Genomic DNA, 11,578 nt, shown 5'->3' with positions numbered 1-11,578 from the left:
ATTTTGACCAGTAAACTTTCCTTGTTTAAACATGCACCATTGTGTGGTCTTTCTTTGCTTGTGACGGCTTGATGTTGGTAAATACAATAATTGAAAAATACCACGTTACATATAATATACATATAATAATGTACAACACATTATGGAGTATGCTTCTGCATTGAGGTCCCGCCTCCATGTACTTATGCAGTTAATCGCTAGACGGGTATTTTTATAAATAATATTCCATTAGGGAAATTTTCCTATACATATTTTTGACCTGGGGGTAGAATTGATTGTGAACTGGAAAGGGAAAATGCTTTTGAACTTGCAAATTAAAAACATGATGCATTTAAGGTAACCCTTTCCCATTTGTATTTATGAAGAAAATTTGTTCCACTGTGCCATGGCCGAACCTGTTCCTTTTATATTTAGATAATTTCTCCTGCCTTAAGGAAAATCCCTTCACATGGAACAGAAGAGGCTGGAGTGCACAGAAACTGGTAGAGATGCAGTTATACAGTCTAACTGGGCCCCACAAACTATCAGCTAAAGAGAATAAATAAATTAAATTGCTGCACATTTTGCAGACTAACAGTTTAAGATTATTTAAAACATAAAATGTATCTTTTTATAACATTAAATGTAAAAAGTCAAATAGAAGTCTTTCTAAAGTTGTTTAATGATATTTATATTATGAAAAGCAGATTTTTGACATTTTAAGTTTTTCCCATTGTCAGATAAAATAAACATGCACAAAACAAAAGCAAACAACAAGAATACAAAGCTGGAAAACCCACCCGATTGACCAAAATCAACTCGAAATACACAACAGAAACTCCTCTATTCCTCGCTGGCTCCAAATCTCTCAGTAAAAATATCAGTGGTTTGCTATCTGTCACCATCAAAACACTCCACAAATCCCGCGAATGATTCGCTTCCTTATAAACCATTGAGTCAGATACCGAAGCAGTTAGGTTCTAAATGAAGCTTCGGACGTCACTGATCACGTGACTCTGGCTAAACGAATCAAGCTTCGACACAGTGCTTCTGAAGCAGTGTGTTGATTTTTTTGACACACGCACTGGAGCGTCAGCTTCAAGCGGGCCATCACTACAGTCACCTTTCTCACTCAGTATGTGTTAATAGACCTCTCTGCATTGAATCATATCTGTTATTAACCTCTGTCTCTCTTCCACAGCATGTCTTTCATCCCATTCATAAATATTATAGTTCAAATTTGCAAAAAAGCAGCATATGCATCAAAATAAACTATTTCCAGCAGTGCAATATGAGTCCTAAGCATCCCAGAAACGACACAGAAAGTCATAAAGTCAAAGATAACTTTTAAAAACACCAGCATAAGCTCATGAGGCCTTGATGGTAAAAAACTACATTTCTGCGAAAATGACGTCACTTCCGGTTTCGGGCAGGTCATGGCGGACATGCGATAGTTCGTGCTGATGGACGTAGGAAGTGTTATGAACAGCTGATCGGATCGGCAAAGCATGTTTCTGGAATATTATGGTTTTGTTGCTGCAAGTGCTTTTTATGCAGTTTTTGCAAAGCTATATGTGGAAGGAAACTGTGACCTAGGACAAGCTGATGGCATAAGATGTAAGTACAACTCCTCTGGTTTCATATGCAAAAAAAATTATTGTGCTAGCTCACATGGTTGCAGTGCTACCGGGATTTAAAAATAGTTACGCCCAACGGAGCGTGCCCGCTCTGACCGGTTTTAAAGGGTTAAAAGGGAGTTTTTCCTTCCCACTGTCGCCAAAGTGCTTGCTCATAGGGGGTCATATGGTTGTTGGGTTTTTCTCTTTATCTATGAAGTGCCTTGAGGCGACTTTTCTTGTGATTTGGCGCTATATAAATAACATTTAATTGACTTGAATTGAATCCTGTGCCTTTGCACCCTAGTGAATAGGTTGATCATAACTGCACTGACAAGAGAAGATGAGTCTCCTAAATTTCAGTTACCCCTATTGCAGGCTGAAAATAGGGACAGTAATGAGGATAGTGAGAGTGAGGATGAAATTTAAGGTTTGGAATTGTTCTGTGCGTTTGTTTGTTTTTCTTTTTCTGACACTGTAGAATGATGCACATTGGGAAATCTCTTTTGAGTTTGCAATGGTGTTGATGTTAGGTACGGGAGTTGGGAAGGAAATCTCCATGTTTTTTTTAATGTGATTTAATGGGATTGTTTTCACAAGGGGGGAATTGTACTGGAAATTTCTTTATTCTATGTATTAATCACATATTTTAATCATATCACATTGGTAATACTAACATCACTTTCTCACTTTAGTATAGCAAGATCACTCCTGACACCAATTATATACATGCATGTGGAATGTTATCACAAGTGGGCCTCAGGTTTTATTACACCTCACAGAAGGTGCATTGTAGACTTGAAGATCTCCAGACATTCTCTTTCTCGGGACGTGACAGGTGGTCGTAACATTTCTTAGAATGGGAGAGGGGCAAGGATGAGCTGGATTGAAGGTATAGAGATATATGATGTGATGTGGAATGTCTTTGTTTTGAAAGTGTTCTGGGAATGGTTCAGGTTGGTGTCCTTCCTCAGAAAATTGTTTGGTGTTTGATCTGAACATTTTCTCCACTGCAGTGTTTCCTTTTCTTTTCTCTTTTTAATAAACGTCACTTCAAAAGACACACTCACCTGGCGTTTGCAGTTTTATTCAAGATTTTGCATAACATAAGCAAGGCTGAAACCCAACCACCACTGAACAAAACGTACAATCTGAAATGTCAAGACTGGGCTAAGAAATATCTGAAGACAGATTTTCAAGTGCAGAGCTGTGTACATGAAAACTCTGACGTGAGAACATCAGTGTTTTTTCTTTTTTATTAATCTTTGTGTAAGTGCGAGAGCATGTGCTCTCCTCCTTCAAACAAATTTAATATCTTAACAAAAGCAACAACAACTGAATTTCAAGTAGAAAAACCTTACATTTATGGAATTCACATAGTAATATAGAGTTCATGTTTTTTGGTAGGCTTCTAATATTCTGTTTTCGGGAAGGCTGTTCCCGAAGCTCTGCGTATTTTGTCAGCATGTTTTCAGTGGTGCCTCTGTAAAAAGTTGTGAGATGAAGTATGGAGAGTCCTGCATTTCTGAGTCTCCTGAGGGAGTGGAGGTGCTCATGTGCTTTTTTTGATAACTGTTGTCATATTGTTCTCCTGTTCCCAACAGACAACTTAATAATAATGTATACTTTATTGATCCCCATGGGAAAATTGCTCTCTGCTTATTTCTCATTTCCAGTGTAAAATGTCTGAATGGTCAAACTGACTATAAAGTTTGATCCATTTATTTTACATCTTCTAAACATAACTTTAAGTTTTTATATTTTAATTGGTAAAGAGGTTTACAATGAATGTTATCAAAACAATGTGAAATTCAATTTGGTTTTATTTATACAGCACCAAATCAAAACACTGGCTTCAATGTACTTTATATAATAAGGTAACGACCCTACAATAACATTGAGAAAATTATCTATAGCTAATATAAGGTAAGATAAACCTTTATTAGTTCCCCATGAGGGAAATCTTTTGGTCTTTGGTTTAGTCACCATTCTCCTGTCACTCACCACCTCCACCGGGTCCAGAGGGCATTTTAGAACAGATCTGGCCCCCCAGATAAGTCTGTGCAGTCTTTTCCGGTCCCCAGCAGAGATGCTGCGAGATGCTGCCTCCCCAGCAGACCACACCGTAAAAGATGGCTGAGGCCACAACTGAGTCATAGAAGGTCTTCAGGAGTGGGCCCTTCACTCCAAAAGACCTGAGTCTGCACAGGAGGTACAGCCTGCTCTGCCCTTTCCTGTAGAGGACATCTGAATTTTGAGTCCAGTCCAGTTTTGAGGTTTCAAGAAGTTTATTGGAAATTATGTATCAGAATTTCAGGAGCGGGACCACGCCTCCAAACATGATCCTTCCGGTTCTCATCTATATAGGTTCCCACAGTTCTCCAAGATGTTCAATCTCGTTTATATGCCCCACCCTGCCTCCCTTTTTCAATTCTTCAACTTCTTCACTTTTATTTAGTACATGGGGATCTGCCAGACCCAGGAGCCATTGCCAGTCCCCTTCAAGGCCTTCCCCAAACTGGAGCTCAATTCATGTCCAAGGATTCAACTTTGCCTACTAAAATGCTGTCAAACCTAAAATGAAGACGTGGGCCCAGCTAGTGAATTGTCATTTCGTATGGTGTTACAGAAGCTGAAACAAAATGCTGTTTCTCACCAGCCTCTTTAGTGCAATAGTCACTTAAAAAAAAAGTTTTAAAAGAGAGCAGTAAAAAGGCAGTAATAAATCGTAACAATAAATAGGGATAAATAACATAAAATCTAAATTCTAAAACAAACTCAAGTCTAAATAGTCACACTCATCCAGGTAGCAGCAGTCCTTTCACAGAAGGGGAAAATTAAATCAACTAGTGGGTCTATCTGAGGAGTATATTGCATGTGTGTGTGTGTGTGTGTCCATCTGTGTGCAAATAGGGGCCATCAAAGTCCGCTTGTGGATCTCACAGTACAGCTGTGTGAATAGCTGAATGGATGGGGAGGAGGCACAATCCATTTATCACTCTCATGCTTGTGCAAAGAACCCTTCCAGCATCCTGGTTGTTCTGCAGCTGATGCTCCTGTACCTCTTGCCAGACAGCAGGAGGGACAACAGGCTATGAGAGGGGTGGTGGGAGTCTCTGATGATGGAGATAGCTCTGCGTATTTTGTCAGCATGTTTTCAGTGGTGCCTCTGTAAAAAGTTGTGAGATGAAGTATGGAGAGTCCTGCATTTCTGAGTCTCCTGAGGGAGTGGAGGTGCTCATGTGCTTTTTTGATAACTGTTGTCGTATTAACGGAGAAGGACAGATTATAAGTTAGGTGCACCATAGACTTTCTGTCTGACACAAACTGGAAAATTGTCAAATTATTACTCAGAAGGGAAAGCGGTGTTCTAGTCACACTGTGCATAGTGGGGGGGGGGGGGGGTCACTTTTTTTTGTAGAGAAAGCAGAGTCTGGGGACAAGGAGGACAACTTCCCAATCACTAGGAGCAAGGTCGTCATTAATGTATTTACACACATAAATGATGGCTGGGCCCCTGAGTGTTGCCTTGAGGTTCACCCTGACCTCCTGAGCACCAGAGGGTGTGCTAAAACTACAGAGGATCAGCCTACCCTAACCCTCAGCCTACCTGGGAAGGTCTATGTCAAAGTTCAAGGTGAGGAAATTTCATTCTTAGTCAAGTGTCAGGTACACGGTTAGGAAGAACAATGGGGTTTTGTCCTACTCAATAAAGAGCTGGACCAACTCTTTATCCTTTTACTGTCCAAGTTACTGTCCGAAAAGAGAGAGTATCTCAGGGTCTTGTTCATGAGTAAGGAGGAAGGAGCAACGGAAATGAGCTGTCTCTAAAGGGTGGCTGGCCTCTCCCTTAGAGATAGGGTGAGGAGTTCAGCCATTCAAAAGGGATTCAGAATAGAGTGACTACTCCTCCACACTGAAAGCTGCCAGTTGAGGTGGTTTGGGGATCTGGCAATGATGCCTCCTGGGCGCCTCCTAGATGGAGTATTTTGGGCATATCACACTGTCGGAGTGTTAAAAACAGCTTGAAATTCTCATGAGTTGTTTGCAAAAGAAAAATCACCATCATAATGCGGCTACCCCTTCGGCGCCAGCTGTGGGCTCAAGGCTGGAGCCGAACAAAAACTCCCTGATAACGACTGTGTTGAGTCTGTTCCTTCCCATTCCATGCAAGGCCACCTGGGTTGGCTGGAAGACTGTTTACTTAGCCTGGCGGGGCGAAGGACACTGTCTCAGCTGAACTACGGACACGCACACACATATACTGATACTGATAAGCACTCACTGATGCATCACCCTCTCTATCCAACGCCACCTCCAACGCTTACCTCCCCCATCATGTGGACATCGGGTCAGCTGGAGGCGCAGTCGAAGATTGCAGCGGTCCCAGATCAAATGTACACACTGGAACACTTTTCCATGTTGCTTGTCTGTGTTTATTGTGCTATGATGTGTTGATACCTGTGCATTCCTGTATTATCCTTTTGTGTTGCACATTTCAATGTTATTTTTCTCGCTACCTGGCCTGACCTGTCTCCCCAATGTGATGTTTGTATTGTATGTACAGTCGGCAAGGTCTGTCATCTCGGTTGTGAGCAAAAGACCTGCAACTGACAAATAAAGGCTATCTCATCTCATCTCATAGAAGAAGGCCACTTGGTGAGACCGATAGCATACTGGAGAGACTATACTTCTAGCCTATAAAGCGTTCTCCCGCATAAGCTAGAGGAGGTGGCTTTAGGGAGGAAGGTCTGGGCATATTTCCTCATATGACTGCTCCTGCAACCTGATGCAGATAAGTGGAAGAAAATGGATGAATAGATGGATAGACAGATGGATGGACAGAGGGATCATGTGTTTTGGTGTGATTTTGAATCCATCTTTTAACCCTTTAGAGCCGATCGGAGCAGACACGCTCCATTTTGCGTAACTATTTTTAAATCCTGGTAGCTCTGCAACCACGTAAGCTAGCGCAAAAATTTTTTTTGCATATGAAACCGGAGGAGTTGTACTTACATCTTATGCCATCAGCTTGTCTTAAGTCACGGTTTCCTTCCACATAAAGCTTTGCAAAAACTGCATAAAAAGCACTTGCAGGAACAAAAACATAATATTCCAGAAACACGCTTTGCCGATCCGATCAGCTGTTCATAACACTTCCTACGTCCATCAGCACGAACTATCGCATGTCCGCCATGACCTGCCCGAAACCGGAAGTGACGTCATTTTCGCGGAAATGTAGTCTTTTTTTACCATCAGGGCCTGAGGGCCTATACTGGTCTTTTTAAAAGTTATCTTTGACTTTATGACTTTCTGTGTCGTTTCTGGGATGCTTAGGACTCATATTGCACTGCTGGAAATAGTTTATTTTGATGCATATGCTGCTTTTTTGCAAATTTGCACTATAATATTTATTTTCGTTTTTCCTGCATTGTATAAAAATTAGTGTATTTCAAAAATAAAACTATGAAGACACTCAAAATAAATTTCCTGTGGTGGGAAACTATTTTGTGCAACTTTTTTGTATTTACAGTTTTGAGGGATAAGCCTCTTAAATTTCTCTAACTACAAATATATGTTAAAAAAGCAAAAACGATTTTCAATTTTTTTGTAGTTTATTGCACTTTTTTGCAATTTATGTAATTACTATGCACTTAATGAATACATATTATTAAAATCTGGGCTATAATGGTTGTATTGATGTATAGCAACTTGAAATGCTCCCAAAAATGGCTCCACAGCATGTAAAAATATAATATAAGCTCTGGCAGACTTGGTTCTATGGTAGGTCTTTGTTAAGGAATTTTTATTGTTTTATTTGATTATGCTTCAAAAGTTATGTTACACATATTTCACCAGACACAGTTTTCTGTTGAAACAGGAAGCTGGGGCTTGAAAAGGACGCCCGACAGACCGGCAACAGCGAAGCCAGGTGATTATTCCACATTTGACACACCTTGCGTAAAATTATCGGTATTTAGGGTGACACTGTTCCAAGAAAACTCGTCCTACGGGGACTGGCAGTTTTAAGACTCGCTTGTAAGACGAAACTGGTAGTGTAATAGACACTCGTTTTGCAGTTAAAAAAGGCTGGAAGTCTAACTTTACTGGAAAGTAAATAAGTGTACGGAAAGTGTCAACTAACATAGGATAGAAATTGCGCGCATAAACTGTTTTCATTGTTTTGTTGGTGGAGTAAGTTGATTTAACAGCACATTAAGGTGGCTGAACTACTCCACTGAATTGTTTACCGTTGATAGCTCACGTACTGGCTGAATGAGAAAAAAAGTTGTGCGTCATCACGTAAAATCGACAACCGCTTTCAAGAATAGCTTGAAAGTAGAAGCCTGTTGTTGATAACTTATCTCGTCCTTCGTGCCAGTGACAGCTTCACGGGTCTGACTGTATATTTAACTCAATAAAATACATTGTAATCAAACCTTCTACAAAACGAAACCAAATGGTTTGCAGTCCCTCTGCAGTAACTATTTTAAGAGGAACCTTACAAACAGAACTAAATAATGAAATAGTTGGCATGACGATCATGCCCAGATTGTATAAAATAAATAAAAGGAAATCATTCACATGAAAACCTTTTCTATAAAAAAGAGAGATGCATAAGGTAGATTAAGGCTGTCTCATTGTTCAGCCAAGGAAAGTGTGTGGAAAGGTAAATGTCTCCAGCCTGGATGACGGGTGGGACTGCAGCCCACCCAGAGCCCTTGATGGATACAAAATAAAATATAGAAATAAAAATAATAATAAATTACTTGGTTCGACATGCAACAGAGAGAATGAATGTGACTGAAGATTGGATCTGAGATGAGGCAAACAGAAGACCAGTCTAAAAAGTAGGTACAAACCTGTTCAGAGAAAAAGCAAATTTGTACGGATGAATTCTAAATTATCTGTTTGCTGAGTAAGATGATCCTAACTATTAAATTGGCTCAGTAGTAGTATAGTGATTTACACTGATAAAATGTTGTAATATACTGTTGTTATTATATAGTAAGAAAAAGATGATAATATTAATAAAAATATAATATTAATGACAAGAAGTATCCTAGTCAGTATGATGTGAGATGGATAATTGATATGAAGTAGTCTGCATCAAGCTTAAGGTTTGCTCAAACTCAGTATAATGACATATGAGATGAAGAAAATAAAGGCAATATCTAAACCAATTAAGTGCATAGAGGCACTACTTAACCTGCTTGAAAACCTGTCATTTATCCTAGATAAATATTACTGAGATGTAGAGCACATTTATAATGACAACTAATAAGCCAAACCCTGTAGATGACAGCTAAAGCTACAAGATTGAGAAGCTGAATTAAATATGTGGACACTACTAAGCTAATGAGCGAGTTAAACATTTTTATTTATTTGTTTTTAGAACAGAAGCTGCATAAAGGACAGCACAGGGAGCTGTCTGTCAATGAATAGAAAACACACATACACAAATTGTTACATGTGAAATTATTTTTGGAAAGAATCAGAAGTGAGATGGTTTTGAATTAAGAAATCAGTGAAAAGATGCATGAATTACACCTGATTATAACATGCAGAGGCAATGAAGAAAGCAGCTTACACTCACTGAACATTAACATGCATAGGAAAAGTGATGAAGACCTGCTTACACTTATACACATAACATAAGTTGGTATTTCTGACCAGAGAGAGGGAAACGGGTAGTTTAAGTACTCAGGATAATAATGAAAATGTCTTAGTTGTGTTTCTTCAGGAGCAAAACAGACCTGGACAAGCAGAAAATGCATTAACCTTACAAGGACAAGCAAGAACACAAACATGCGCAATGAAGAACAGCTTGCTATTTGTATGAGTGATAGAATGTGAGCTCAGTTTTCCCTCACACTTCTGCTCTGTTTCAGTAGCAGCATTTTTCTTTTTGTGTCCTGACTCATATATGTTTTTTTGTGTTTTTTGTTTTATTTGATTATTTTATTTTGTTGGTTTGGAAACAAATTTGTGGCAATACTTCTGGATCACAGTGACACATAGTGATTAGGCATATGATTTACAAATGCCCAGTTTTAGAGCTGTAAACTGTGAGCAATTCAAAGTTTAAATATATATATATATATATATATATATATATATATATATATATATGTATATATATATATATATATATATATATATATATATATATGTGTGTGTGTAGAGAGAGAGAGATGAAATAAGAAAACTTTAACTTCAAAGTTGAAATATGTAAGATGAGTGAAATGTGTGAATTCTTTGAGAAACAAGAAATTATTTAAACATGCCTTAAGTGAAAATGTAATGTTGCATCTATAGAGAAGAAAAAGCGTGCAGTATTTTAACAACAGGCCTTTTAATAAAAACAACTGAAGCAACATAATACTCCGATTTTCCCAGTAAAAAAAAAAAAAAAAAAAAGCAAACACGGGGAAATATCGGCTAGTACATGACCTTAGAGCAAAGAGGTCACGTACCTTGGCCACAGACTGACAGGACAAGGCAGACAGCTATTAGACAGCAGAAAACTAGCGGTGCAAAATGCTACAAAAAACCGCTCACAAAACAACAAATGATGAGTTATTTAGGTCTCTGCAATTTTTGCAGATGCTGGATACCTGCATATGCTCTGTTGGCTGGTCCATTGCAAAACTTAATTTATGGAAAAAATCAAGCACTGAAAGATAAAATAGAATGGACCCCAGAAGCAGAAAAAACATTTAATGTTCTGAAACTTGCATTGCAGACGCGCACTGCTGTCTAAAGAAGCTAGAAGAGGAAACGAAACAGAGAAGTGATATTTACAGTTTACCACAGTACCACAGTCTACATTCGCAGACGTTTTGTAGATGGCTCTGCATCTAAAAACAGTTATAGAAGTAAAGCCCTAACTTCCTCTTTTTCGGCACAGAGTGCAGAACTAACGGCTATCATACGTGCATGCTGCGCAAAGGTCAAGATATATATATTCACACTGACAGTCAATATGCATTGCACACCACAAAAGGTAATTCAGAGGTTACTAAAGGCAATAACTTCGCAGGCCAAGCCGCAAAGAAGGCCGCACAGCAACCAATATGAACTTTAATGTCTGAAACTTCACAGCTAATACCACTTGATGTACTTAGAGATGAATAGGAAGCCGCTCCTATAGCGGAGCGAAAGAAATGGCTAAAGTGTGGAGCACGGCTACAAAATTGCTACACAAGACAGCAGCATTAGTGACAAATAGCTTAAAGCATTTGTCAAGGGGTGGAATGATGAGTATCCTCCCCAAACACTTCTATACTCAAAATTTTGAAGCTTCAGCACAAGAGTTTATCAGAACATGCATGATTTGCCAGAAACATAATGCACAGGGAAACCTCAGGCCTAAAAGAGGCTTTTCCCCAACACCACCGCACCCATTTCACACAATCCACATGGATTTTATTGAACTGAACGAATGTCAAACATCAAAATACGCTCTAGTAATTGTGGATGTGTTCTCAAAATGGCCAGAAATCTATCCAGTAAAAAGAGCAGATGTAATCTCAGTAGCAAAATGTTTATGCAACCATTTTATTCCTACTCTGATAAAATCAGACAAAGGCCTGAGTGTTTGGGCCTGGTGAAGATGTGGATGCGACTAACCCAGGGTTCGCAAAAGCTCACACCCTTTGAAATCGTTCATGGGAGGCAATTTCCGCTGCCTCTCACTAGTGAGCCTATTAATAAGTCTATAAGAGAAACCACCCTAGCAGAGTGGATGACTAAATTATTTGAGAATAAAGAGATTCTCTCCAGTGTTTTGCAGGTTGCAACCAGGTGATTGGATCCACCGAAGCCACTGCAAAAAAGTGAGTGACAACACAAGCATAGACGCCGGTTCCCCCGACTCCTAGGTGTTCCCTGGTGGAGGAAAGGGCTGTTTGGGTATATCCCGCCCTTTTGTCTTCTCGCCAGTGGTCTACTCACCTGGAGCCCAGGTGTGCCTGGTCATC

Source organism: Rhamphochromis longiceps, linkage group LG14 (assembly GCF_057381845.1).
Source record: "Rhamphochromis longiceps isolate RC_006_pf linkage group LG14, R_longiceps_female_GT1.1, whole genome shotgun sequence".
Lineage (NCBI taxonomy): Eukaryota > Metazoa > Chordata > Actinopteri > Cichliformes > Cichlidae > Rhamphochromis > Rhamphochromis longiceps.
This window is presented reverse-complemented; position numbering follows the sequence as displayed.